Source organism: Capricornis sumatraensis, chromosome X, assembly GCF_032405125.1.
Source record: "Capricornis sumatraensis isolate serow.1 chromosome X, serow.2, whole genome shotgun sequence".
Classification (NCBI taxonomy): Eukaryota; Metazoa; Chordata; class Mammalia; order Artiodactyla; family Bovidae; genus Capricornis; species Capricornis sumatraensis.
This window is the reverse complement of record NC_091092.1, coordinates 31,395,251-31,420,838: the sequence shown is the minus strand read 5'-3', so window position 1 is coordinate 31,420,838 and position 25,588 is coordinate 31,395,251.

Here is a 25,588-nt window from a genome sequence, read left to right as displayed (position 1 = left end):
GAAGACAAGCTTGGTACATACAATGTAGATTGGTGTGGCATGCATTGAAAACATTATGGAGAGTCCTCAAAAAATTAAATACTCCCATATCATTCAGCAGTTTCACATCTAGGTATGTATCCCAAGAGATGAAAACACTAGTTGAATAAAGATATATGCACCCCAGTGATCATTGCAGCCCTATTTCTGATAGTCAAGACATGGAAGCAACCTAAATGTCCACTGACAGATAAATGGATAAAGAAGATATGGTACATATATACAGTGGAATACTACACAGTCATTAAAAAATGAAAAATTTGCCATTTGCAACAACATGGATGGAATTAGAGGGTATTATGCTTAGCGAATAAGACAGAGGAAGACAAATACAATATGTTACCATTTATATATGGAATCTAAAAAAAAGTAAATAAATGAATATAACAAAAGAGAAACAGATTTATAGAAAATAAACTAGTAGTTACCAGTGGGGACAGAAAAGGGGAGGAGAAATATTAGAGTAGGAGACTAAGAGGTACAAACTATCAATACTATGTATAAAATAAGCTACAAGGATATATTTTACAACACAGGAAATATAGCCAATATTTTAGAATAACTTTAAATGGAGTATGATCTATAAAAATATTGAATCACTGTGTTGCCCACCTGAAACTAGTATGATACTGTAAATCATCTATATTTCAGTAAAACAAATAGAAACAACATATATGTATATATAAATGCATATATTTTAAAAGTTAGTGAAGAAAATATTAATAAAAGTGCTTTGATTTCCCAGGTAGTGCTAGTGGAAAAGAACCCATCTCCAATGCAGAAGACCTAATGAGACATGGACTTGATCCATGGGTTGGGAAGATCTCCTGGAGAAGGGCATGCAACTCACTCCAGTATTCTTGCCTGGGAAATACTATGAACCAAGGAACCTGGCAGGCTACAGTTCATGGGGTCACAAAGAGTTAGGTAAGACTGAAGTGACTTAGCATGTATATATTAAGAAAAAGTTATTGAAGAAAATTATTAATAAAAGTGTTACTCTAATGAACACATGACTGATAAGAAAGCAAAACAGCTTTATTGCTGATGAGGAGAAAATTTCAGTGGTCTGGATAGAAAGTCAGAGCAGCCACAGCATTCACTTAAGTAAAAACCAAATCCAGAGCAAGGTCCTAAGGGTCTTTAAAATTTGTGTAACTGGCTTTATTCCAATATTCCCTTAATTGTGGTGACCTAGAGCCACACCAGAAATATCTTTGAAACATGCCTAACTATGGTGATTGAACAAACTATTGATTCATGTAACAATGTGGGTAGACCTAAAAATAAGTATGCTGAGAGGAAAAAAGCAAGTCACAAATGTTGCACACTATGTGATTTCATTCATATGCCATTCCATTTATCTGAAAAAGCAAACTCTAAGGATGTATAATAGATCAGTACTTTCCGGGGTTGAGAGTTGAGAGAAGATTCTGCTACAAAAAGGCAGCACAAGGGAATTTTGTGGCGGTAGTTATAAGGATATGTGCTTGTGTTACACCTCTAAAATTGGAACACCAAACAAACAAATTTTACTGTGCATAAAATTTAAAAATCACAAAGTTAAACCTTGCTTTCTGAAAATATTTCACAGTATGAGATGCTTATGATGTAACATTTAGATGATCAAGCAAGATATAGAATTGTATTTTTAGTTTATTTCCATCTTAATAAAATAAAATATTAATTGATTACTATGAATCAACAGTGCTTTATTTACTTTACATGTGTATCCTATTTAATCTGTCTCCATTTTTAACCATTATGTTATGTAGCCACTGTCTAAAGAGTGTATCTTGCTAGAATATTATTATACAATGTGAAGGAGATGAAAAAGAAAAAGCATCACATTTGGAATTAGAGGTTATGTTCAAATCACAACTTTATCCTTTATTGGTTACATTATTCATAAATGTCATCTCAGTTTCCTCTTCTGTAAAATGGGAACAATAAAAGTGCTCCCCTCAATGTTTTTTTTAATATCAAATGAATAATGTATATACAGCATTCAGAACATTCCATTCAGTTCAGTTCAGTCGCTCAGTTGTGTCTGACTATTTACAACCCCATGGACCACAGCATGCCAGTCATCCCTGTACATTACCAACTCCCAGAGTTTCCTCAAACTCATGTCCATTGAGTCGATGATGTCATCCAACCATCTCATCCTCTGTTGTCCCCTTTTCCTCCCGCCTTTAATTTTTCCCAGTATCAGGGTCTTTTCAAATGAGTCAGTTCTTCGCATCAGGTGGCTAAAGTTTTGGAGTAACAGATTCAGCATCAGTCCTTCCAATGAATATTCAGGATTTATTTCCTTTAGGATGGACTGGTTGGATCTCCTTGCAGTCCAAGTGACTCTCAAGAGTCTCCTTCAACACCACGCTTCAAAAGCATCAATTCTTTGGCACTCAGCTTTCTTTATAGTCCAACTCTCACATCCATATAGAAAAACCATAGCCTTGACTAGATGGACCTTTGTTGACAAAGTAATGTCTGTGATTTTAATATGCTCTCTAGGTTGGTCATAACTTTCCTGCCAAGGAGTAAGCATCTTTTAATTTCATGGCTGCAGTCACCATCTGTATTGATTTTGGAGACCCCCAAAATAAAGTCTGACACTGTTTCCCCCTCTATTTGCCATGAACTGATGGGACCAGATATCATGATCTTCATTTTCTGAATGCTGAGTTTTAAGCCAACATGTTTACTCTCTTCTTTCACTTTCATCAAGAGGCTCTTTAGTTCCTCTTCACTTTCTGCCATAAGGGTGGTGTCATCTGCATATCTGAAGTTATTGATATTTCTCCCAGCAATTTTGACTCCAGCTTGTGCTTCATCCAGCCCAGGATTTCTCATGATATACTCTGCATAGAAGTTAAATAAGCTGGGTGACAATATACAGCCTTGATGTACTCCTTTTCCTATTTGAAACCAGTCTGTTGTTCCATGTCCAGTTCTAACTGTTGCTTCCTGACCTGTATACAGGTTTCTCAAGAGGTAGGTCAGGTGGTCTGGTATTCCCATCTCTTTCAGAATTTTCCAGTTTGTTGTGATCCACCCAAAGGCTTTGGCATAGTCAATAAAGCAGAAATAGATGTTTTTCTGGAACTCTCTCCCTTTTTCCAGGATCCAGCAGATGTTGGCAATTTGATCTCTGGTTCCTCTGCCTTTGCTAAAACCAGCTTGAACATCTGGAAATTCACAGTTTTGGTACTGTTGAAGCCTGGCTTGGATAATTTTGAGCATTACTTTACTAGCATAAAGTTCTCCAGGGCTTTAGCAGACGTTTTGCCCCGACATGGTGTTCCAACCACCTAGACCTTCTTGAGCCTCACAGAGGATGCTGGGAGTCTGGCCCTGAGGCCCTACTGCCTCATGGGAGACATAGTTTTTATACTGCAGCTCATGAGTGACTCCTCCCTCCACCCTCAACTTTCCTTCACTTTTTAGTTTGGCTCACTTTTTGCTTTTAGTCAGATGCACAACAAGTAATATAACACCATGTAGGAGCCTGGAAATTACAGAGTTAATGACAGAAGAAACCAATTCTCTTTAAAGATGAAATATCAGGTGCCTGCACATGGCACTGGAATGGCTGTGAGGAGATAGTCCACGTCCACGGGCAAAGGAGAAGCCCCAGAAAGATGGTAGGAGGGGCAAATCCACATTTAGAATCAAACCCCATTCCCACCAGAGACACTCAGAGGGCTCAAACAAACCTTGTGTGCACCAGGACCCAGAGACCCCACTGAGAATGAGACAGAACTGTGTTTGAACATTTCCTGTGGAGGTACAGGTCAGCAGTGGACTGCCACAGGGACAGGGGCTGTGGGTGCAGCAACTTGGGTATGGCATAAGCCCTTTTGAAAGAAGTCACCATTAACCCCACCATAGAGCTGCCAGAACTTACACAGGACTGGGAAATAGACTCTTGTAGGGTGCAAACAGAACCTTGTGCGCACCAGGACCCAGGAGAAAGGAGCAGTAACCACACAAGAGACTGACCCAGCCTTGCCCAGGAGTGTGCAGGAGTCTCCAGTGGAGGTGTGGGTCAGTGGTGGTCTGCTGCAGGGTTGGGGGCACTGAGTGTAGCAGTACATGCCTGGGTCCTTTTGAAGGAGGTGACTATTACCTTCATTACCTCCACCATAGTTTGGCCCCAGGTAAATAACAGGGAGGGAACATAGCTCCACCCATCAGCAGAAAATTGGATTAAAGATATACTGAGCATGGCCCCGCCCATTAGAACAAGACCCAGGTTCCCCTTCAGTAAGTCTCTCCCATCAGGAAGCTTCCATAAGTCTCTTAAGTCTTCCATAAGTCTCATAAGTCTTCTCCATCAGAGGGCAGAGAGAGTGAGAACCACAATCAAAATATTTCCTGGCATGTAATATGCATGTAGTAAATATTACTAGTTAATAGGTCAAGGATTTCATCAAAACCATTTCATAAAAGATTTTGAAAATGTGGGTAATAATAATAGTTCATTTTCTAATGTTCTATTTTATGTGTATGGCATAATTTATCCAATCTATATAAATGAGCATTCGAGTCCTTTTCAGCTTTTGTCTATTACAGATAATGCTGCCATGTACATTTATGTACATGCATCTTGATGGGAATATGTGTGTAATTATTGAGAGTATCACTTCTGAGTCATAAGTTATTTGTATCCCACCACTGATAGATAGTATCAAAGTGTTCTCCAAAGTAGTTATATAAATTTACTTTTCCTTCAGTAGGTTATGAGAGTTCCCATTGCTCCATATTTTGAACAACTATAGTATTGCATGTCTTTTCCCCTTTATGCCATTTGGATATGTATACAATGTGATTCATTGTGGTTTCAATATGCATTTCTCTTATGGCTAGTGTGTGTGTGTGTGTGTGTGTGTGTTTTCATTTTATGTATTGTCGTCACTTAAGCATCACTGCAGATGGTGACTGCAGCCATGAAATTAAAAGATGCTTAGTCCTTGAAACAAAAGTTATGACCAACCTAGATAGCATATTCAAAAGCAGAGACATTACTTTGTCAACAAAAGTCTATCTAGTCAAGGCTATAGTTTTTCCTGTGATCATGTATGGATGTGAGAGTTGGACTGTGAAGAAGGCTGAGCACCAAAGAACGGATGCTTTTGAACTGTGGTGTTGGAGAAGACTCTTATGAGTCCCTTGGACTGCAAGGAGATCCAACCAGTCCATTCTGAAGGAGATCAACCTTGGGATTTCTTTGGAAGGAATGATGCTAAAGCTGAAACTCCAGTACTTTGGCCACCTCACATGAAGAGTTGACTCATTGGAAAAGACTCTGATGCTGGGAGGGATTGGGGGCAGGAGGCAAAGGGAACGACAGAGGATGAGATGGCTGGATGGCATCACTGACTCGATGGACGTGAGTCTGAGTGAACTCCGGGAGTTGGTGATGGACAGGGAGGCCTGGCGTGCTGCGATTCATGGGGTTGCAAAGAGTCGGAATCAACTGAGCAACTGAACTAAACTGAACTGAAGCAGCCTTTTAAAAAATGCTTAGGTCTTTTACTCATGTTACTTATTAGGCAGATTGAATTTTTCTTACTGATTTTTAGGAGTTTTCACATGTTCCATAAATGTACCTTTGTTACTTATATTGTTCTCCCACTGTGTGACTTTCCTTTGCACTCTGCCAATGGTGCCTTTTGATGAAAAGAAATCATTACTAAAATAGAATTCAATCCACTGCTTTCTGATTATTGCTTTGTATGTCCTGTCTGGGGCATTTTACAGGATATTATGAAAATATACTCCTATATTCTATAAATTTTCTTGGTTTCTTGCTCATATTTATGTTTGCGTATGGTGTCAGGTAGTTTTTGTTTCCTTTGTAGCTATCTTTTATTTAAAATGTCTTATTCTCTCATTTGCTTCTTAAGGCAATTAAAAAAAGAAATAATTGTATTATATACTTATCATCTACAATGTTGTTTTATCTACCACTCGTTTCTCTCTGTCTGATTTAGACATCAAATGATTATTTTCAACTTGAAAAATCTTTAGGATTTCTGCTAACATAAATATACAGACACTAAATTCGCTCAGGTTTTCTTTATTGATAAAATGCCCCTGTTTCATCCTTCTTTTCAAAGGATATTTTCAAGGAGTGTTAAATTCTAAGTTGCTAGTTTATTTTTCTACTTTCTTTGCTTTAATGATACCCTTGCACTGTATTCTAACCTCCATTGTTTCTGATGAGAAGTTCAGCATGATTTGTATTCCTGTTCCCTATTAATGACATATTAATTATCTTATGAAAAAAATGGGTTTTAAATGAAAAAAGTGATATTATTCCAAAGTGGATTTTATATCATTTGTAGAATTAAAATTATAAAACCATAACACAAAGAATAGAGAGTGATAATATAGTTATACTATTTTAAGATTCTTATATTTGTAAAGTCTGGAAAATGAAGTCCAAAGTGTTATAATTCTATGCTAAATACATTGTGGTAAGAGGGCATATTGCAATCCAAATCCAAAAACTAAAAATAATGTTAATAATTATGCTATAAAGGCAATATAGAAAACACAATGGAATAATAACTCCTGAAAGATGATGTTGTGAAAGTGCTACACTCAATATGCCAGCAAATTTGGAAAACTCAGCAGTGACCACAGGACTGGAAAATGTCAGTCTTCATTCCAATCCCAAAGAAAGGCAATGCCGAAGAATGCTCAAACTACCGCACAATTGCACTCATCTCACATGCTAGTAAAGTAATGCTCAAAATTCTCCAAGCCAGGCTTCAGCAATACATGAACCGTGAACTTCCTGATGTTCAAGCTGGTTTTAGAAAAGGCAGGGGAACCAGAGATCAAATTGCCAACATCCACTGGATCATGGAAAAAGCAAGAGAGTTCCAGAAAAACATCTATTTCTACTTTATTGACTATGCCAAAGCCTTTGACTGTGTGGATCACCAGACCACCTGACCTGCCTCTTTAGAAATCTGTATGCAGGTCAGGAAGCAACAGTTAGAACTGGACATGGGACAGCAGATTGGTTTCAAATAGGAAAAGGAGTACGTCAAGGCTGTATATTGTCACTCTGCTTATTTAACCTATATGCAGAGTACATCAGGAGAAACACTGGACTGGAAGAAACACAAGCTGGAATCAAGATTGCCGGGAGAAATATCAATAACCTCAGATATGCAGATGACACCACCCTTATGGCAGAAAGTGAAGAGGAACTAAAAAGCCTCTTGATGAAAGTGAAAGTGGAGAGTGAAAAAGTTGGCTTAAAGCTCAACATTCAGAAAACGAAGATCATGGCATTCAGTCCCATCATTTCATGGGAAATGAATGGGTAAACAGTGGAAACAGTGTCACACTTTATTTTGGGGGACTCCAAAATCACTGTAGATGATGACTGTGGCCATTAAATTAAAAGACACTTATTCCTTGGAAGAAAAGTTATGACCAACCTAGATAGCATATTGAAAAGCAGAGACATTGCTTTGCCGACTAAGGTCCGTCTAGTCAAGGCTATGGTTTTTCCTCTGGTCATGTATGGATGTGAGAGTTGGACTGTGAAGAAAGCTGAGCACCGAAGAATTGATGCTTTTGAAGTGTGGTGTTGGAGAAGACTCTTGAGAGTCCCTTGGACTGCTAGGAGATCCAACCAGTTCATTCTGAAGGAGATCAGCCCTGGGATTTCTTTGGAAGGAATGATGCTAAAGCTGAAACTTCAGTACTTTGGCCACCTCACATGAAGAGTTGACTCATTGGAAAAGACTCTGATGCTGGGAGGGATTGGGGGCAGGAGGAGAACGGGACAACAGAGGATAAGATGACTGGATGGCATCACTGACTCGATGGACGTGAGTCTGAGTGGACTCCGGGAGTTGGTGATGGACAGGGAGGCCTGGAGTGCTGCGATTCATGGGGTCGCAAAGAGTCGGACATGACTGAGCGACTGAGCTGAATTGAACTGGTAGATTTACATAAAATAAAACAAGAGTAGAGTTCTGTTCAGTTCAGTCGCTCAGTCGTGTCCGACTCTTTGTGACCCCAGGAATCGCAACACACCAGGTTTCCCTGTCCATCACCAACGCCCAGAGTTTACTCAGGCTCATGTCCGTTGAGTCTGTGATGCCATCCAGCCATCTTATCCTCTGTTGTCCCCTTCTCCTCCTGCCCCCAATCTTTCCCAGCATCATAGTCGTTTCAAATGAGTCAGCTCTTCAAATCAGGTGTCCAACATATTGGAGTTTCAGCTTCAACATCAGTCCTTCCAATGAACACCCAGGACTGATCTCCTTTATGTTGGACTGCTTGGATCTCCTTGAAGTTTAAGTGACTCTCAAGAGTCTCCTTCAACACCACACTTCAAAAGCATCAGTTCTTCGGCACTCAGCTTTCTTTATAGTCCAACTCTCACATCCATACATGACTACTGGAAAAACCATAGCCTTGACTAGATGGACCTTTGTTGACAAAGTAATGTCTCTGCTTTTTAATACGCTGTCTAGTTTGGTCATAACTTCCCTGCCAAGGAGTAATTGTCTTTTAATTTCATGGTTGCAGTCACCATCTGCAGTAATTTTGGAGCCCAAAAAGTCAGCCACTGTGTCCATTATTTCTCCATCTATTTGCCATGAAGTAATGGGACTGGAGGCCATGATCATAGTTTTTTTATTGTTGAGCTTTAAGCCAACTTTTTCACCCTCCTCTTTCACTTTCATCAAGAGGCCCTTTAGTTCTTCTTCGCTTTCTGCCATAAGGGTGGTGACATCAGCACATCTGAGGTTATTGATTTTTTTCCCAGCAATCTTGATTCCAGCTTGTGTTTACCCAGCCCAGCATTACTCATGATGTATTCTGCATATAAGTTAAATAAGCAGGATGACAATACACAGTCTTGACGTACTCCTTTTCCTATTTGGTAACAAAGGAAAAACACTGATATGACAAATAAGAAATGAATAGCAAAATTATAGAGCTGAAATCAATCATGTCAATTTGTACATTAAATGCAAATGGATTAAACACAGATATTTTTACATTGGACAAAGGAAGATTCAACTAATACTGTTTAAAAGACAACTTTAAATATAAAAACATTTATAAATAATATGAAAAAACAGGGCCAGCACAAAGATGGAGTAGTAGGCATGAACTCATTCCTTCTTAAAAAAAATACCAAAGTCACAACTAACTGAACAACCATTGACCCCCCCACCAAAAAAAAAAAAACCCACAAAACTCTGTTACCTACCAAAAATTCAGATTGTAGCTACACTAATGCAAGAAAAGAAAGAGGACCTAAATTTTAATCAAAAAGGAAAGAGATATCACTGCTGATACCACAGAAATACAAAGGATCACAAGAGACTACACTTGGCCCTTGAACAATGTGGGGGTTAATACACCTGTAACTAACTTAGAGTCAGCTTTGCCTATCCAGGCTTTCTCTGCATCTGTGGTTTCAAACAAATGAAGACTATGTAGTATTATAGTATTTACCATTGAAAAATAATAACATACAACTGGACCCACACAGTTCAAATCTATGTTGTTCAAGAGTCAACTGTACTATGAACAATTTATACACTATAAAACTGGGTAACCTAGAAGAAATACATAAATCCATAGAAACACATAAGCTCCAAAAAAAGCTACTGAATCATGAAGAAGTAGAAAGTCTGAACAGGCTGGATGTGAATAAGGAAACTTCTGAACATAGAGGAGTTTGGGACCAGATTGTTCATTGGCAAATTCTACCAAATATTTAAAGAATTAATACCAGTCCTTTTAAAACCCTTTGAAAAAATCGTGAAGGAAGGAACAGTTCCAAACTCACTTTTTGAGGCTAGTCTTACTGTGATATCAATGGCATATAGGGATACAAATTACAGATCAATATCCCTGATGAATATAGATATAAATATTCTCAATAAAATATCAGCAAATCAAAATCAACAGCCTATAAAAGGATCATTAACCATGATCATGGAGAAGTCAATGGCACCCCACTCTAGTACTCTTGCCTGAAAAACCCCATGGACTGAGGAGCCTGGAAGGCTGCAGTCCATGGGGTCGCTCAGGGTAGGACATGACTTGAAGTGAAGTGAGGTACTTCACTTTCACTTTTCACTTTCATTCATTGGAGAAGGAAATGGCAACCCATTCCAGTGTTCTGGAGAATCCCAGGGCCTGGGGAGCCTGGTGGACTGTCATCTATGGGGTCGCACAGAGTCAGACACGACTGAAGTGACTTAGCAGCAGCAGCAAGTGGAACTTATCCCACAGATGCAAGGATGCTTCTACACATGCATATCACTAAATTTGATAACCACATGAGTAGAATTAAAGAGAAAAATCATATCATCATCTTAATAATGCAGGAAAAGCATTTGACATAATATACCATCCTTTCATGACAAAAACACTCAACAAATTGGCTATAGAAGAAATGAACATACCTCAACAGAGTGCAGTCCATTTAGGGAAAACCTGCAACCAACATGAGACTCAGTGGTAAGAGCCTGAAAACTTTTCCTCTGAATTGTGGAATACTGCAAGTGTCCATTCTCACAACTCCTACTCAAGATAGTACTGGATATCCTAGCCAGAGCATCCAAATGGAAAAGGAAGTAGTAAAATTGTCTTTGTTAGCAGATAATATGATCTTTGACTCTATTTTTGGTGATACACACGTTTGTCAGCAATGTGATGTCTCTGCTTTTAATACACTCTCTAGGTCTGTCATGACTTTCCTTCCAAGGAATGAGTTTCTTTTAATTTTGTGACTGCAGTCACTGTCCACAGAGATTTTGGAGCCCAAGAGAAAAAAATCTGCCACTAACTTCCACTTTTTTCCCATCTATTTACCATGAAGTGATATATATAGAAAATCCTAAAGACTCCACTAAAAGCCTGCTAGACCTAGTCAACAAATTCAGAGAAGTTGCAGGATAGAAAAACAACATATAAACATCAGTAGTGTTTTTATATACAAATAGGAAAACATCTAAAGATGAAATAAACAGTCCCATTCAAATAACATAAAAAATAATAAAATAATTACAAATAAATTTTACAAAGGAGAAAAAGATCTATATGCTGAAAACTTCAAGGCTTTGATCAAAGAAGTTGAGACACAAATGGAATAATATCTGATGTTCATAGACCATAAGAATTAATATTGTTAAAATATTCATACTCAAAGCCATCTATGGATTTGATGCAATCCCAGCTGTGCTTCTAATAACATTTTTACAGAAGTAGAAGAAACAATCCTAAAATTCATTTGAGGTCACAGAAGACCCTAAGTAGCCAAAACAGTTCTGAGATGAACAAATCTAGAGGCATTACACTTCCTGATTTTTTTTTTTTTTTTACTAATTAGAGCAATAGGATACTGGCATAAATGTAGACACATTGACCAATGGAACAAAATAAACAGTCCAGAAATAAACTCCTGCATCATACATGGTCAAATAATATTTGACATAGGAGACAAGAATACTCAATGGAGAAAGAATATTTTCTGTAGTAAAATGTTGGGAATAATGGATACCATATACAGAAGAATAAAATCCAATCCCATCTTAAACCATGCACAAAAGTGAACTCAAAATGGATTAAAGACTTAAATACATAAAACTTTTAAGGAAAAAATATTGATATTGGAGATTGGTTTTGACAGTGGTATTTTCAATGATACCAAAAGCACAGAATGAAAATAAATATGTGGGTCTACGTCAAACTAAAAAGCTTCTTCACAATGAAAGAAACAGTTGGAATGAAAAGGCAACCAATAGAATGGGAAAAAATATTTGCAATCATATATCTAATAAAGGATCATTATCCATAATGTAAATGATTCATATGCATTATTCATAATGTAAATGATTCATATTTGTAATTTATAATTATAAATTATAATTTCTAAAAAAACAACATGATAAAATAATAGGCACATACACATGATAAATAAAAAGGTGTTCTAATCGCTAATCATCTGCTGCTGCTGCTGCTAAGTCGCTTCATTCATGTCCGACTCTGTGCAACCCCATAGATGGCAGTCCACCAGGCTCCCCCGTCCCTGGGGTTCTCCAGGCAAGAACACTGGAGTAGGTTGCCATTTCCTTCTCCAATGCATGAAAGTGAAAAGTGAAAAGTGATAGTGAAGTTGCTAGTCATGTCTGACTCTTAGCAACCCCATGGACTACAGCCTACCAGGCTCCTCCATCCATGGGATTTTCCAGGCAAGAGTACTGGAGTGGAGAGCCATTGCCTTCTCCACACCAATCATTAAGTAAATGCAAATAAAATATCACCTCATACTTGTCAAAATTGCTATCATCAAAAACACAAGAGACTAAAAAGTATTGCTAAAGTTGTGGAGATAAGGGAGCTCTTCACTTTTGGTGGGAATGTGAATTGGTACAGCCACTAGAGAAACAGAATGGAAATTCCTCGAAAAAATAAAAATAGAACTACCATAATATCCAGCAAACCCAGGGAATATTCACTGGACTTGAAATCAGGATTTCCATAGAGATAAGTGTACTCCCATGTTCACTGCAGCATTATTCACAATAGCCAAGATATGGAAATAATCTAGTTTAGTTCAGTTCAGTCACTCAGTCATGTCCGACTCTTTGCAACCCCATGAATTGCAGCATGCCACGCCTCCCTGTCCATCACCATCTCCCGGAGTTCACTCAGACTCACATCCATCAAGTCAGTGATGCCATCCAGCCATCTCATCCTCTGTTGTCCCCTTCTTCTCCTGTCCCCAATCCCTCTCAGCATCAGAGTCTTTTCTAATGAGTCAACTCTTCACATGAGGTGGCCAAAGTACTGGAGTTTCAGCTTTAGCATCATTCCTTCCAAAGAAATCCCAGGGCTGATCTCCTTCAGAATGGACTGGTTGAATCTCCTTGCAGTCCAAGGGACTCTCAAGAGTCTTCTCCAACACCACAGTTCAAAAGCATCAATTCTTCAGCGCTCAGACTTCTTCACAGTCCAACTCTCACATCCATACATGACCACAGGAAAAACCATAGCCTTGACTAGACGGACATTGGTTGGCAAAGTAATGTCTGCTTTTGAATATGCTATCTATCTTGGTAATAACTTTTCTTCCAAGGAGTAAGCGTCTTTTAACTTCATGGCTGCAATCACCATCAGCAGTGATTTTGGAGTCCAAAAAAATAAAGTCTGGCACTGTTTCCACTGTTCCCCCATCTATTTCCCATGAAGTGATGGGACCGGATTCCATGATCTTCGTTTTCTGAATGTTGAGCTTTAAACCAACTTTTTCACTCTCCTCTTTCACTTTCATCAAGAGGCTTTTTAGTTCCTCTTCACTTTCTACCATAAGGGTGGTGTCATCTGCATATCTGGGGTTATTGATATGTCTCCTGGCAATCTTGATTCCAGCTTGTGTTTCTTCCAGTCCAGCGTTTCTCATGATGTACTCTGCATAGAAGTTAAATAAGCAGGGTGACAATATACAACCTTGATGTATTCCTTTTCCTATTTGAAACCAGTCTGCTGTTCCATGTCCAGTTCTAACTGTTGCTTCCTGACCTGCATACAGATTTCTCAAGAGGCAGGTCAGGTGGTCTGGTATTCCCATCTCTTTCAGAATTGTCCACAGTTTATTGTGATCTACACAGTCAAAGGTTTTGGCATAGTCAATAAAGCAGAAATAGATGTTTTTTCTGGAACTCTCTTGCTTTTTCCATTAATCCAGCAGATGTTGGCCATTTGATCTCTGGTTCCTCTGCCTTTTCGAAAACCAGCTTGAACATCGGGAAGTTCACGGTTCATGTATTGCTGAAGCCTGGCTTGGAGAATTTTGAGCATTACTTTACTAGCATGTGAGATGAGTGCAATTGTGCGGTAGTTTGAGCATCTTTTGGCATTGCCTTTCTTTGGGATTTGAATGAAAACTGACCTTTTCCAGTCCTGTGGCCACTGCTGCATTTTCCAAATTTGCTGGCATATTGAGTGCAGCACTTTCATAGCATCATCTTTCAGGATTTAAAATAGCTCAACTGGAATTCCATCACCTCCATTAGCTTTGTTCGTAGTGATGCTTTCTAGTGCCCACTTGATTTCACAGTCCAGGATGTCTGGCTCTAGATGAGTGATCACACCATCATGATTATCTGGATCGTGAAGATCTTTTTTGTACTGTTCTTCTGTGTATTCTTGCCACCTCTTCTTAATATCTTCTGCTTCTGTTAGGAAATAATCTAAGTGCCCATCAAAAGAGGAATGGATAGAGAAGGTGTGACTGCTACACACACACACACACACACACACACACACACACAGTGAAATATTCAGCTATGTGTGTATGTGCTCAGTCATGACCAACTCTTTGTGACTCCATGGACTGTAGCCCACCAGGCTCCTCTGTCCATGGGGTTTCTCAGGCAAGGATACTAGAATGGGTTGCCATTTCCTTCTCCAGGGGATCTCTGTGACCCAGGGATCGAACCTGCACCTCCTGCATTGGCAGGCAGATTCTTTACCACTGAGTTAACTGCGAAGCCCAATGAGAAATGAGAAAGAAGGAAATCCTACAATTTGTAACAACTTGGATAAAATTTAAGGGCTTTAGAGTAAGTGAAATAAATCAGAGAGAGACAATGTATAATATTACTTAGAAATATCTTCAAAAATTTCAATTTCAGACATGTCAAATGTCTAAAAATGTCAAATTCAGAAAAGCATAAAAATGCTGATTGCCAGGGTCTGGGTTGTAGTGGAAATGTGTAGATATTGCACAAAGGGTACAAACTTCCAATCATAAGACTAACAATTTCTGCAATTCTTAATATAGCATTGTCATTATACCTATAATAGTATATCATATACTTGAATATTGTCAAGAGAGTAGATCTTAAATGTTCTTAGTACAAAAAGAAATGGTAATTATGTGATAGAGTGGTGGTGTTAGCTAATGCTATGGTTGTGATCATTATGTTGTTTGTAAATGTGTGAAGTCAACATGTTGAATAACTTAAATTTATACAGTTACTTGTCAGTTATATCTTAATAAAGCTGGGGGCAGGGAGAAGAAGGAAGAAAAATTATTGAACTACCAAAATGAACAATAACATGGATTAATCTCACAGTGTTATAGTGAGTTAAAGTGGCCCAGCAGAAAAGAATGCATTTAGTTCATGTTCATTTACACCAAATATAAAGAATAATCTAATTTTTAGTTATAGATATTGTATCAGAAATTACCTCAGTCAAGAATGGGACTGGAAGAGAGATTGATAGTAAAGGGTATGTAGGAACTTTCTGCAGTTATGGGAATGTTCCAGATCCTATTTTGGATGATAGTTATATGGGTATATTCAGCAGATAAAAATTTCTAAGCCTTACACTTAACATATTTGTTTTTTGTGGTTCATATGACAATAAAATTTATTAGAAAAGAGAGTTCAAAATGCTCCAGGAGAAACTTATTCCAGAGAATTAACCTTGATAAAATACCTTTTATACTTATATACATGAATGGAAAATTTACATAACTGAGGGGGAGCATTTTAGAGATAAATTAGTGGAAATAATGTAGAAAGACAAGCAGAGAGAAAGAGAGTGAGGGTAGGAGAAAGAGGAGAGATTGAAAGAGAGGTAGATATTTAACAGTGGGCACAAGAAAAGAGTTGCATAGGAAAGGAAAAATAAAACTATACTCCATGACTCAGGCATTAGTAGCATTTACCAAAAGTCTTCTAATTTAAGCATTAACTGTTGAACTAACCAAATTGACTGACACTATATCAAAGGGGTGGGAGGATGTGAAGTATGCATGTTAAAATAGGAGAGGATGAAGTTTGTGTGAAAACATAACTATGTTTCAATTTTCTTTTACTCACCTAATAAATTACCACAAATTCCACAACTTTCAAGCCTACAAAATAATTATCTAACAGTTATGTAGGTCAGAAGTCTGATATGTGTCTCACTCCTGGCTGGGTTGTATTTGTTTCTAGAGACTCTAAGGGAGAATCTGTTTTCATGATTATTCATGTTCCTTGTGTCTCATTGTATGACTGAGGCTTCAATTTGTTGGCTGTCAGTTGAGGTTCTCCCATTTTCTAGAGACTGTCCATTCCATGGCTCATGTCCCTCTTCCCTCACCTTCAAAGACAACAATGACAAGTTTAGTTTCTCTCTTGTCATGTCTCTCTGTGACACACTCTTCTGTCTTCCTCTTCCAGTTTTTAAGGACTTATGATTAAATTGGGATCATCATCTCAAGTTCTCTAAGCACATCTGCAAAATCCCTTTTGTCATGTAAGGCCATGTACTCACAGGTTCCAGGAATTGAAGTGTTAATTTCTTTGGAGGGATCCATTAGTCTGTCTACCACAACCTAAATCTTCTGCATTCCTTTTCAGATGTTTAGGTATAATGTCTGACAATGGGCAGCTCTGATTATTCCTTAAATTCTCTTTTACCAAAAAAGAAGAGATGAAGGCCTAGCAAAGATGAGTCTTTCATGTTTTTGCAGGAAGTGTAGGACAGGAACATTCTCTACCCTTCCACCATTCCTTTCACTGCACTGTGATAGAGAGACTTGTTGTCAGGCCAAGCTAATAGAATCCCAGGCCCACCAATTACTAGCTGAAAGTAGACCTTAAAAGTTACTTGACCTCTCTGAGCCTTAGCTTTCTCCTTTGTACAATGAGGATGTTTGAAGATTAGATATATGTTGTGTCTAAAAGAGAATGGAAATAGATAGATAAACATTCTCTTCTGTGAGACATACCTATTTTATTTTAGGGATTGTAAATAAAGAAGAGCTAACTGTAGTTCCCAGTGAAGATTTGTCTTTCACATGTCCGTTCAAATTGCCCAAATGTTAACATTTCCAGTAAGTTTTCAGAAATGGTCACTGCATAGGTTTTTATTAAATAAAGTCCCCAGTGACTATTTCTTATAAGATCTTATCAAACTTTCTCTTCTGACCCCTGCTAGGCTAGATCCAGTTGTGTTAATAGTTAGATTTTTCTGTGACTCAGTGGTATGTACTTAATTCTGAGTCATATGACGTCTTTCAATGTGGACCAGCTCAGGTCTTAACCTAAAATTCAAGATAGCTTTCTGGAAATTCGAATCCATTTACCATTCACTTTAGGTGGTGTAAATACACTTTGCTGTATGACATTTAGAAGAAAATAACATGGTACCTAACAATAACTGGATTCCCCTTCACAGGTGCCTTCATATTGCAATGCACTGTAGCAAAGGGAATTACATTTGGTAAATTATCTATGTCTGGGAGTAGGTTGGAGCTTGAGTAGAAGTAACACAGTTATAAATCCCATAGTAAGCCATTTGCCAATATAACTTGATCCCTTGTACTTTTCCTCCATTATTAGATGGATTTAGGAACAGTTGGATATTGGAGAACTCGTTTAGATCAGAGACCATGTCCTAACTGTTCAGTTATCCTTTACAAGTAATACAGGGCCAGGCACATAGAAAGAACTTAATGCATGTTTGTTAAAAGGTGAGATCACAATTACAAGAATATCATTGGCATTAACGTGAAAAGGGAAAGTTGCTCAGTCTTGTCCAACTCTTCGTGACCCCATGGACTATAGCCCACCAGGCTCCTCTGTATATGGAATTCTCCAGGCCAGAATACTGGAGTGGGTAGCCTTTCCCTTCTCCAGGTGATCTTCCCAACCCAGGGATCGAACCCAGGTCTCCTGCATTGCAGATGTATTCTTTACCAGCTGAGCCACCAGGGAAGCCCAAGAATACTGGAGTGTGTAGCCTATCCCTTCTCCAACAGATCTTCCTGACCCAGGAATCCAATCAGGGTCTCCTGCATTGTAGGTGGATTCTTTACCAACTGAGCCATATTGCATTAACTTGAGGGAGAAAGGTAAACCTCCCAGGATTTTTATATTTAAACTGACAATATTAATTAATATCAATGTCTAGAAACTGTAGGGGAGGGTACAAGTCTAAATTCCTTTTGACACCTTTGGTGGATTTATTGCAGCTGGCAATACCAATGACTGAGTGAGGCTGCCATATGAGCATAAAAAGTAATGTCCCTACATGCCTTATACATGAAAGATATGTGTTAACCTTGTCATCTAGTTCCTTTTGCCTTTTTCATTGTAGCAGCCTGGCATTATTGTCCATATTATACAGGATGCTTCAGGGGCAACTGAATTTGGGAGATATTATGGCATTTTCAGAGAATCATTTGTCATATGAAAAGAGGCACTTGACATTGTATATCGATTATTTTTAATATAAATTTATTTATTTTAATTGGAGGCTAATTACTTTACAATATTGTATTGGTTTTGCCATATATCAGCATGAATCTGCCACGGGTGTACATGTGTTCCCCATCTTGAACCCCCCTCTCACTTCTCTCCCCGAACCATCCCTTTGGGTCATCCAAGGCCAATCTTCTGAGTGGAAGCAAGAAGAAAAGTTTATTTTCTAAAGATAAGCAACATGGTATATTTAAATCATATACATGCATAGTATAGATTTCTTGGTGATTATTCCCCATATACATATGAGGTGATTTCAGCTCACATGTGTAGCCTGCTTTTGGAGTCATTGAAATTGCAAGCCAAATTTAATAGGAAACGAAGGCAAAAAGGAAAACTTCCTCCTTTGCAGTGCCATCTGATTCATTATATTAGTCCTTTTATAGGAGGATAAACACTGTAAAGATGCAAGTTTAACTTTTTGATTGCTTCAAACATATGGCTGAGAGCAAGCTTGTATGCATCATTTTCTTGCTTTAGCATAATTTGGTTTTCTAAAACCAAGATGTTTTTGAACTGGAGGGGACACTCTTTTTAAAAGCAGCAAATGTGATACCTGTCAACAAGGATAAGCATGGTATTAATAAAAGTGTATGTTAATGCATTAAACTAGTAGAATATCAGCAGGATATCAGTTTCATTGCCAACTGATTTTTAAAGATGATCCACCATTTGAATTAGTGTTAGTGATAAATTATTTCCAAGTAGTATTAATCATACTCACTGGGAAATTAAAATGTCATAAAATGATGAAGTGTTAAAGAAACGCTATCTCACATCTACACCTGCATACGCATCACAGTATCACTACAATATTTGCTCAAAAACATTCACAAGAGAGGATTTTTAACATGATATTTGGTGATATAAGTTATTTAGCATTCTTCTCATTCTTTTAGTAATACTTAATAAACAGTTTCTATAAGTAAACATGTTATATAGTACATTTTGTTCACTGCTTTTAAAAAAGAAATAACAAAAATGAGAGAAGGCCCTTTAATTTTTTCCACTGATTTTGTTTGGTAGATAGTCTGTTTATATATATATGAGTTTTTGAAGTTCTGTGATTGCGAATGTTCTGATCAAATAGGGCTTAAGAGTTCATTCCACAGATAAATTCATCTTTCCATTGTCGCTTTCAGAAGAATTGTGGATTATTGTACATTTATTAAATAGTGTATACATATGCTCTTACACAGCAAATACGTGTGCTCTTTGGAACTTAATAGGGAAAGTCAGTAAAACAGTCCTTTAATTTTAAGAGTAGTCTTTATACTTTTCCATATATTATTGCGTTTTGGAGTATTAACACATTTTAAATTCAATGTTGTACACATCTACAGTATGTTAAGACTAGTTTTAAATGTAGAGATATCTGACTCAAAATTGGAATTGAACTCAAATTTCAAAGAAAACAAGCCTCAAATATTTTCTTATAAGAAAATATTATAAAATATTACCTAGCTCTCCTTCTAATTCAGTAACTTAATAGAAGGATCAACACTTTAAAATATTTGAAATATATAGCACATAATGAGTGAAAAAATATTCCAGTCAACCAAAATTCTTATGATGAATTATGTAAAAGTAGAAACAGGTGAATTATGTAGATTGTAGGTTATGTCAGGGAAATAAGAAATCTATGAATATTAGATAAAATGTATAAAAAACGAAAGAAAGGTGATTTTCATTACTACTCTTCCTTTCTCAAAATAAACTGGTTCGCAAGCAATGGTGACTTTGAAACAAATGGATCTCAGTCAGTAGCTCAAAAGTCATAGTGATTTTCAAATTATACTTGCTGTAGATTCTCTATACAATCCCATCTAGGATATAAATTGTATCTTATGTTAATCTTCCTAAACAGTCTTATTTGTGGAACTAAGCAGTTTCAACTTCATTATCACATAGTTAAATAGCTTTTGCCATGATGTAACATTTAGATCAGAGAACTGATAACCACTGAGAAGAGTTTTCCATGAAGAATGTGAACATTAACATTTGTAATTGTGAGGCTGTTGTTTCCACAATATAGTCTTTTATGAAAATGTACAATATGCTAAATACTTTTTCCAACTTAAAATTGCACTCAACCTGTTTAAATAAAAGCAGATTTTTACTTGTAACTTATCTTTGTTATTTTGGTTTTAGTCACAAAATTGTGGCCAACTCTTTTGCAACCCCAGGCTCCTCCATCCATGTGATTTCCCAGGCAAGAACACTGGAGTGGGTTGCCGCTTCCTTCTCCATGAATTCTTCCCAAACCAGGGATCAAACCCATGACTCCTGCACTCACTCCTGACAGGCAGATTCTTAACCACTGAGATACCAGGGAAGCCCTGTTCTTAAAAGAACAACAAACAGAAACTAATTTTACTTACCTTAATCACCCGTTCTAGAAGTGTCTTTTGTTTGCTTCACAGAACTTCTCTAAATATTTAGCTTCAGTCCTTGTTGTTGCTGCTGCTGCTAAGTCACTTCAGTTGTGTCCAACTCTGTGTGACCCCATAGACGGCAGCCCACCAGGCTCCCCCATCCCTGGGATTCTCTAGGCAAGAATACTGGAGTGGGTTGCCATTTCCTTCTCCAATGCATGAAAGTGAAAAGTCAAAGTGAAGTTGCTCAGTCTTGTCCAACTCTTCGCGACCCCATGGACTGCAGCCTACCAGGCTCCTCTGTCCATGGGATTTTCCAGGCAAGAGTACCGAAACGGGGTGCCATTGCCTTCTCCATCAGTCCCTGTTAACCATGCACAATCTTCTTTATCTCTGAATCTGGTTTTAGGATACCATAACAATGCTGAAAGCCATTGTATACAGGGTCAACATATCCAATGGACTCTCTTCTGTTCTCAATATGTAATTAACATTTGACAGTTTGAAATGTTTGATACTCTAGCTTTTCATGGCTTAACCGAGGCTGCTTTATCTTTATGAGTAGATTTAACCACTTTATATTTGGATGTAAAAAATTGTTTGCTATTCAAAATGTGTCAGAATATAAATATTTTATGGAGCTATCAGGCCTTTCTGAAAAGTGTTTTGCAATAAAATTAGGTTTGGTTTTTCCTGTGGTCATGTATGGATGTGAGAGTTGGACTGTGAAGAAGGCTAAGTGCCAAAGAATTGATGCTTTTGAACTGTGGCATTGGAGAAGACTCTTGAGAGTCCCTTGGACTGCAAGGAGATCCAACCAGTCCATTCTGAAGGAGATCAGCCCTAGAATTTCTTTGGAAGGAATGATGCTAAAGCTGAAACTCCAGTACTTTGGCCACCTCATGCGAAGACTTGACTCATTGGAAAAGACTCTGATGCTGGGAGGGATTGGGGGCAGGAGAAGAAGGGGATGACCGAGGATGAGATGGCCGGATGGCATCACAGACTCGATGGACATGAGTCTGAGTGAACTCCGGGAGATGGTGATGGACAGGGAGGCCTGACGTGCTGCAATTCATGGGGTCACAAAGAGTTGGACACAACTGAGCAACTGAACTGAACTGAAGTGAACAATAAATACTAGCCCCCTGTGCTCTGAATGCTCATATGTCTTTTATTATCTTTGATGAAAGCTGTACTGAAGTTCAGTGCTTCTTTGTATCCATATCAAGGTATGTGTGCCATCCAGTAGGTTTGGTATTTCTATAAGGCTTCTGGCTGACCTGTCTTGTCTACCATTATCTCTTCAGATCATAGCAGAGAACCTGACACATAGTATGTTCTCAATAAATATTACTGAGTGAACTAATCTGGTAATATAATAAGCATATTGCATTGAGAAGAAAATTAGTTTTCATCAAATATGAGGGCCAATATTCCAGATGATACAGATGGTAGGAACTTTGTAATAAATTGTGTTTTATGATACAGCAAAGAGTTAAAAGTAAAAGAAAAGAGTTAAAAGAAAAGTAAGTTGTTCTGAAAGAGACTAATATTAGCAAGAAAAACATTATATTTTATTTAAATTGAAACCTAACTTGGGCAGTAGCAGCAATGTACTTTAGAAGAAAATATTTGTTCATGAACAAGAATGTGGTCCTTTCTTCTGATCTCAAAATCAAGATATTTGGGTTTCACACTGAAGTGGAAACAGAGCCAGTCACTTTAATTACCTTCTCTGGCCAAGAAGAAAGCATTATGTAATTCATTTGAATTAAAAAATCAAAACAAAAGGCACTGCTAGATTATTGTAGGCCAGAAGGTGAGGTAATACTATTCTTTGGATTATCTGAATCAGGTGGATAACAGCCCTTGGTTCAGATAGAATTAAGTCACTGACAGCTACAAGAAATTGGAAAGGTCTTGACGTCAAGATGGCTTGATGTATAGTTGCCCTAAAAGAGGCACATTCCAAGGTTTTTATTTACAGTAAGTTTGAGTGAAGTTTTCTAAATTAAAACTGGAAATAAAGATTATGGGATAGATCAGGATACACTTAATAATAAAAAATTAGCAAGAAATACATGAAATAGTGAGCATTTTCAAATATCTAATGACTAGTGTTCAATTTTGATTATTTTTTCAGCATATTATTTTTTTCCCCACAAATGCATGAAAACACGTATCTCAATCTTATGCAAAAGAACATTATCTTGTGCTCAGTTCAGTTCAGTTCAGTCACTCAGTCGTGTCCGACTCTTTGTGATCCCATGAATCGCAGCACGTCAGGCCTCCCTGTCCATCACCATCTCCCGGAGTTCACTCAGACTCACGTCCGTCAAGTCAGTGATGCCATCCAGCCATCTCATCCTCTGTTGTCCCCTTCTCCTCCTGCCCTCAATCCCTCCCAGCATCAGAGTCTTTTCCAATGAGTCAACTCTTCACATGCTGTGGCCAAAATACTGGAGTTTCAGCTTTAGCATCATTCCTTCCAAAGAAATCCCAAGGCTGATCTCCTTTAGAATGGACTGGTTGGATCTCCTTGCAGTCCAAGGGACTCTCAAGAGTCTTCTCCAACACCACACTTCAAAAGCATCAATTCTTCAGTGCTCAGCCTTCTTCACAGTCCAGCTCTCACATCCATACATGACCACAAGAAAAACCATAGCCTTGACTAGACGGACCTTAATCGGCAAAGTAATGTCTCTGCTTTTCAATATGCTATCTAGGTTGGTCATAACTTTCCTCCCAAGAAGTAAGTGTTTTTTTAATTTCATGGCTGCAATCACCATCTGCAGCAGTTTTGGAGCCCAAAAAAATAAAGTCTGCCACTGTTTCCACTGTTTCCCCATCTATATCCCATGAAGTGATGGGACCAAATGCCATGATCTTTGTTTTCTGAATGTTGAGCTTTAAGCCAACATTTTCACTCTCCACTTTCACTTTCATCAAGAGAGCTACTCTTCAGCTAACATTACTGTGATTTAGGCACTTCTACAGTCTGCTGGGAGTATCCTCTAATTGAAGGTAACATTATTTTGAAGAGTACATAGACATTGTAGATGTTTATTCTATAAACTGAAATAAATAAACTATCACCATTAAAAAATCTTAACTTTGTACTCAATTACTCAGTCCTCTCAGTTCCTTTATTCAAGTGGTGATTTCATGCTTACAACAGGCTCCTTGTAAATATCCCTGGACCTAGTCTCTCATGGCCCACATCTGGGAAATCTCTAGCAAGGCATACTTTCTATATTGTTTCCTATGACATCAAGTCCAAATAACTCTGCTTGTGTTTCATAGTTTAAACCTGTCCTGATATAATTCTACAGCTTTCATCCTCACTGAAATGTTTCCTCTGTTTTATTTCTCACTGATGTGCCATGCTCATTTACCAGTCAAATACTTTGCCTGTATAATAATTGTGGTCTGTTATATACATAAACCTTCTTCTGCCTATACAAATTCTACATTTTTGTTAAAGTCCAGGTCAGATTCCACCCCTTTCTTGAAGTCATCTTCAGTTACTCTGGAGATGTCATCCTCTTTCTTCTCAGAACATGTGTAATACTTACAAGTTCATACTACTTAGCTTAGCTCTGAATTGTATCCTATCTGGTTTTATAAGCTATTGTTTCATGCATATTAGCCTTCTTTCTCTAATTAGATTTCAGATTTTTTAAAGGTAGGGAATGTGTATAGTATTTTCTCTGAATCCCTCCCCCCCAAGCCTTCAGGATAATATTGGATTACTTAATAACTTGTTAATATAGAATTTAGAATGCTTCCTTTCTAAGAAAATGGTTTTGGCCATTTTTCTTTCCAAATATTTTATAATGTTCAGCGTAGTTTTCTTATTATAAAAAGAATTGTAATAAACTCTAACAAGTATGTTTTGTATGACTACAATGATACTTTCCCTCCTCTCAATGACAAATTTTGTCTTCTAATATAAAGCCTTTTGTTGTGAAAAGTTCATTATATGTGCATCTTGAAAAATTCCTATAATATAATTTTATTATTTTGGAAAGGGCTTACATGTTACTGAATGCTTTCTAAAATAAAGCAATATTAATATTCTAGAAAGTTTTTTATTAGGTTATAAAATGCAAATGTTATGTTTTTAGTGAACAAGGATTATTCCTGCCTCTAAGATTGGAGAGACCAAGGCATCTAATATTTAAGTGACATTTCCTAGCTATGTGGGATGTCTCTATAGGCCGCCTAGTAAGGATCTGAGTCAAATATTTAATTATTTCTGTCCAAATCATGTCATCAATAGCATATTACCTTAAATACTTGAAAACTGTATTAGAATTTTACTATCAATAAGAAATATATTCATGTCTTCAGTAGTGGCATGATTTTACACTGAAACCTTCATAGTTTTTGGCCAGTGTCCCTTGAACAAAAGGTATACATTTTCAAGATGGCTCCCCAAAATTAAGGAAACAGTGTGATACCAAAAACTAAAACAAAATTGGACGTACTTATACAGATCAGAGGGATAAAAGGAAACTGACATTTTTTGAGTATTCAATATATCCCAGAAATTGTGCTTGATGTTAACTTAAATGCTAAAATGGTATTGCCAAAGAAAAATTAATGACACAGAATCTGAGACTTAAAGAGTGTAAATGACTCATCCAAGGAAACTTAACTAGTAGGTGACAGAGGTCATATTTCAACTCATCTATGTGATTTTAATATATTCATAACAGTGTTAATCAAGACATATACTTAATCTATCATAGAGGAAATTTATCAGCTACTACCATCTGGAATCTATGATACAAACAGAATATTGGTCAGGGCAGATTCCCTACACTCTCTTTGAAAAATAGCCAA